We start from the raw sequence: 5,817 nt of genomic DNA, 5'->3' as shown, positions 1-5,817 counted from the left end.
TGTGTACCGGTACAGCCTTGATGGTTGTACCGGTACAGAATTTGTGCCGGTACGCCTTGATGGTTGTACCGGTACACATTAGGTTTTCTGCCAACCCGAGGCTCGGGTTGGGCTGTTTCGCAGGAAGTGTACCGGTACACTTTCTCGTGTACCGGTACACAATGCCTCTCGGCAGATTTCGTGGAGGGGTCTTTTTGCAATTGTTGCAATACTCTTTATAAGTTACCCCAGCCCCTTTGCTGCTCTTTTTGAGCCCTAACCAGAGGAGAGCAAGGTGAGTCTTCCCCTCTTGGTTTGATCTCCTATTTTGGTGGGTTTTTAGTGGTTTTGATCTCTCTTTTCTTCTCCTTCTTGTTTTCTTTGGGATTTCCACCATTGGAGAAGGTTAAGATCTTGGTTGGAGCTTGTTGGAGGATCAAACTCCAACTCCACTTGGCTTGGAGCTTGGTTTTGGACATCTTGTGAGGTTAGTAAGCTAAATCTCCCTTTTGGATCAAGTTTTAACATCTTCTACTAGATGAAACCCTAGATTTTGAGTTTTAGGGCTAAAATGGGGATTTTTGATCGGTAGCTTCTAGAACCAAATTGATTGGTTTAGAACTTTGATTTAGGTTGGATTTGAAGGAATCTAACTCCCTTTTTGAGATCGAGAGAGATTCGTTAGCTTTCGGTGAGTTTTCTCCAACCTAGCTAGAGAAGCTTAATGTTTGAGCTTAGCTTTGTTCGTGAGCTTTGTTTGACACATGTTTCTATACCTCTAGGATACTAGGAGACTAGGGGACACCCTCGTTGGAGCGCACGAGGAGTTTCATTGTCATCGGTGGGTTTGACTTCGTGGAAAGGGGGCGAAATGGCCCCTATGCTCTTTCTACTTGTTGTAAATTATTTTTAAGTTCATTTCTATACTAAATAGAATTTATATGAATTTTAGAGCACTTAAAATGCATGCCTCGTGTATTATGAAAATTTCACTATATAGTAGAGCTATATGAGTAGAATGCATGCATACGGGAAAAGTGTTTATTTCGCAATTGAAAAATACATCTCTTATGAGAATTATGACTTGGAATATGTACTTTGGAACATAGTTACCATGTTTTTGACATAGAGAACCAGAGTGTCATAAAGGGGCACTTGAAACTAGTAAACTACGAAACTGCAACATAGAGACATATTGGTAGGCCACTACACATCTGCTATATTCCATGTTAGAGACATGATGACATAGAGATAGGCCATCGTGATACTTGACATATTCCATGTTTTAGACATGAGGACTTGGTACTTGAGACAGATCATTGCTTGCTTGCCATTTGTGCTCATTCGCACATGCTTGTGAGGGTCGCTCCCTACAAGCCGGCACTCCGGAGATAGCCATCGCGACACATGCTCGCCGTGCGGGATTGGGCGCCGAAGTGGATCGCCGTGGGGGAGGCTCATCCCTAGAGTGGGGATGTTGACTACCACGGGGCCATTAGGCACGGCGCAGGCCAGACAGCCTTCGGGTGGGTCTTATATGATTGGGACTTAGTGACAGATCATGCAATGTGAACTTTAAAACTATTAAAGTGGACTTGGACTAGAATAGTAAACGACGATATTTTTACTATCTTTGTATTGAGGACATTGGATTGGTTGCATTTCTACGCTTATGCATGTCTTACACATCCATGTACATTCATGCTATAGTTGATTTATTACTTATGCAAATCATGCTAAGTAGAGACTCTATGTTATAGTAAGTTATATTTTACTTACCTTTCGCTTCTCTACATTCATAGTCACTAACCACTTTTGTAGCTTTGGGCCTCGTGGTGTATTCACTGAAGTCAGTAATGCCCACTGGGAACTATTTTTAATAGTTCTCACGCCCCTGTTTTCTGGTTTTCTTTTCAGAGCCTTCGGCACCGGCGGAGGCACGGGATCGCGGCAAGGGGATCGCGTAGCTAGCTAGCGAGGAGCGGTTCTTTGCTTAGGTGGTTTGCTCTTTCTTTTTGTAGCTGGGAGAGTGAGAGATTTTGTATCCATGTGTAGAGACCACCTATGTACCTACTTCTAGCACTTGTATTTGGGATTTTCTATTGTATTTACTTTATATTTTATTTAGTGGATTTGCAGCTTTATCCTTATTCCTTGTTGTAGCAATTAGACATTTATTATGCTCTGATACTCCTAGATGTCTTTCATTATTGCTTCTATTATTGTTGTTTTTAGACGCCTTATATGTTTTAGACGTATGGCGGGTCTGGGCACGCGCCGGGCGGGCTTCCGCTGGGTCCCGGGGCGTGACACTTGTATTGCAGAGCGTTATGTCAACTTCAATGATCTTATACATGACGTTCCTGACTTTGGCTAGCTACTTCAGCGGGTTCCTATTGAGCCAGTTGGTAGGGTTCCTGTTCGCGCTTCATTTTGTGTGGAACTCATTCGTGAGTTCTATATGAATGGGAAGGTACTTGCAGAGGATGAGGAGACCGGGTGTAACACACTGGACCTTCGCAAATTGCGAGGTTCGAGTGTATGAATGTGTTTCGAGCTTTTCCACACTTGGCGGAGGGTCGTAGAATGTTTTCCGACCTAAAAAGTTCGAAAATCGGGATTCTGGACAAGTCCTGAGAGTTTTCACTCTCGGGGACCGGTCCCTGGAAGGAGAGACCGGTCCCCTCAGTGAGCAGTGTTGAGGCAGCCTGAGGCAACCGGTCCCTGGCAGGCGAGACCGGTTCCCGAACGCGTCTTCGCAGTGAGAGACCGGTCCCGCGCAGGGAGAGACCGGTTCCCGAACGCTGGTTTTTCGGGTTCGCAGCGAGAGACCGGTCCCTGCTGGGGAGAGACCGGTCCCTCTGGGCGAAAACTGCCCAGTTCGGGCTGATGTAATATTAGGTTTTTGAGGGGCCTCTTGGGATTTTGTTACACTAGATGGGCTTATTAGCCATTTCACTCTCTTCCCTCCTCATTTCTCACCACCCTACACCTCCTAGAGAGAGAAGAAGAAGGAGAAGAAGAAGAAGAAGGAGGAGAAGAAGAAGAGGAGCTTGTTTGAGGGAGCTTGGAGCTCAACCCCTTTCTCTCCTTTCCACTCTTGCAAGGCTTGGAGCTTGCTTGTGAAGCTTGGCGGTGGACCAATCTTCAACCCTAGAAGATTTGGAGCTTATTTGGAGTCTTCTTGAGAGGTTAGCAACATGATTTGAGCTTTTGATCCATGTTTTGCTAAGTTTTTGAGATGAAACCCTAGATTTGATACTTAGGGCTTATTTTTAGGGCTTTTTGATCTAGGGCTTTTGAGGCTAGATTGATTGGATTAGAACCTTCCTAGGGCTTGGATTGGAAGGGTTCTAGCTCTCTTTTGGAGCTTTGGGAGAGATTTCTTCTCTTGAGGTGAGTTTTGCCCATTTTGCTAGATGCTTAATGTTTGAGCTTTTCGCTCTTCGTTTCGTTTGGGTAACCCCGTTTTTGATGTTCCTAGGGTGCTAGGAAGCTAGTGGATACCTCCATCGAAGCAAACGAAAAGCTTCGTTGTCGTCGGTGGGTTTGGCCTAGCATACAATATGAAAAATGCTCATATTTGGCAAATATGTTTCGTAAAATAGAAATTCATGCATTTTCATGTTAAATGTATTTAATATGAACTTTAGAATGCTTAACATGCATAGGTTATGTGTAGTAAATTTTGGGACCTCTATATAGTAGAGAGCATGTATGTGTGGCCTAGCATTCTAGACGAGACTTGAAAATTACAATCCCTATTATGAAAACGAACCTCGCTTTCATGCATTCAAACTATATACCAGTTATGACATTAGGGATTTTTGGAAGCCTAGAGAGGCTTAGAGACTTAGAGGATATGTGAGATTGGGCCAATGTCATGAAGAGGCATCGGGGCCCGGGGCTTAGTGAGCATTAATGTTAATGTCCTATTGGGAACATGATTAGTTGTGGAGCTTAAGTGTCATAAAGAGGCACTAAGCAAGTGTGTGTTGGGACCTCACATTGTGACTTAGACTAGATCTTCGGGATGCTAGTTATGATGCCATGTTAGAGACATGAGGATTGGACATTTGAGACTTGGATTACGCTTGCTTGCCATTTGTGCTCATTCGCACATGCTTGTGAGGGTCGCTCCCTGCAGGCCGGCACTCCGGAGTTAGCCTACGCGACTGTTGATCGCTCGTGCGGTATTGAGAAGCCTACGGGGTCGAGTGGGACAGACACATTCCAAGAGTAGGAATGTCGGGCTACCACAGGCACTTAGGCGGCACAAGCTGGACTACCTTGAGTAGGTCCTTAATTGGAAATGGAAATCGACACAGTTTTGGGAATGAATAATTACTACTAGATAGGTCTAGTAGTTGGATTACTTTGACATATTCATGATATAGCATTGGTACATATAGCATACTTGCCGGTTTCATTGTTGCATTCATTGTTGCATTGTAGTATACTCGGTTGCTTGGTTAAACCTCACTCTTTATGCATTAACATATTGCATTGTGAGGATTACTTGTTTATCATGTTGAGACATAATATCTTATGATAGCGTAGATGTACATCACCATGACATCAGGTTTACTTGTGATATAGTGGTTTATCACTTCACTTATGCTTTCGTACTGCTGTTACTATTACTCTTATTATTGCTTAGTACTTACCCTTTTCTTTTGGGGCCTAGTGGTGCGATGAGCTGAGGTCAGTAATTGCCCACTGGGAACTATAAATTATAGTTCTCACGCCCTCTGTTTTGTGTTCTCTTTCAGAGCCTTCCACGCCGGGAGAGGCTAGGGACCGCGGGAAGGGAGTTGCTTCGAGCTAGCTTCCTTCGAGGACGATTCGATAGGTGGTCTACCTCTCGTGGTTTTATTTTGTGAGAGGTTGAGCGTTGTACCCGTATATGTATAGAGACCACCTCCTTTTGGATCTTTGTATTTCTTTTTGGGAGTTAGATTGGTACTACTTTATGGTTATATTTGGATCTTAGCCTTGTTTCATTACTTTGGTGTGGATGATAGAACTATATTTGCTCTGATATCATTAGTTGCTAGTTATTTCACTTCTTCTACTTGTTTATTACTTGCTTTTACTTCCGCTTTTATTGTAGACGCCTTATATGTGTTGACATATGGCGGGTTTGGGCACGCTACCGGGAGGGCCTCCGCCGGTCCCGGGGCGTGACACCGGGACTTTTCTATTTGAGACATTCGTGCGTCAACAGAAGGTTGTCGTTACCCCTTATATTATTGGAGAGCTTTTGGGGATGAATGTGGACACTACTGGTCTTCTATATACATCAGGGGGATTTCAATCTTCATCTCAGTGGGATACAGTTGTAGAAGCAATCTGCAAGGCTGGCGTGCAAACTAATCGTGCGTATGTAGAGTCCAAGGACTTGCGACCAGAGTATCATCTACTATCCTTGGTCTTGAGTTACAATGTGCAATCTGAAAGTTTTGAGGAGCCCAAGGATCTATCTAGATTGTATCTATCACCTAGAGGGGGGTGAATAGGTGTAACGGCCAAAAACCACAAATCTCGATGCAATAAAAATAAATGCGGAAAATAAAAAGCACACCGAGATTTACGTGGGAAAACTCCAACTTGGAGAAAAACCCACGGGACCAACACACGAAAAAACAATTCACTAAGAGAAAAGATTACAAGGTGATTACCGACTCCACGGACTTAACCTCTCTTAACCTCCTATGAATCTTCGCGCTACCCTCCGGGTTGTCCACGCCCTCACGTCCGAATCCACGAACGCCTCCACTTCGAATCCACGAAGCTTCAATCACGCCGAATCCACGACGCCACTCGAATCCACGAGCC

General features: G+C 44.2%; 1 long non-coding RNA gene across 1 annotated transcript; it reads left to right on the top strand.

Moving 5' to 3' along the window:
- On the top strand, positions 3,334 to 4,791 carry LOC109722127. The gene is made up of 3 exons (XR_002219382.1): positions 3,334 to 3,375; positions 3,464 to 3,522; positions 4,752 to 4,791. It is a non-coding gene; the product is annotated as an uncharacterized LOC109722127 (long non-coding RNA).

The sequence above is a fragment of the Ananas comosus genome, linkage group 1 (assembly GCF_001540865.1).
Source record: "Ananas comosus cultivar F153 linkage group 1, ASM154086v1, whole genome shotgun sequence".
NCBI classification, from domain to species: Eukaryota; Viridiplantae; Streptophyta; class Magnoliopsida; order Poales; family Bromeliaceae; genus Ananas; species Ananas comosus.
The sequence above is the reverse complement of the archived record's forward strand: the minus strand, read 5'-3'. Positions and strand labels throughout refer to the sequence as shown.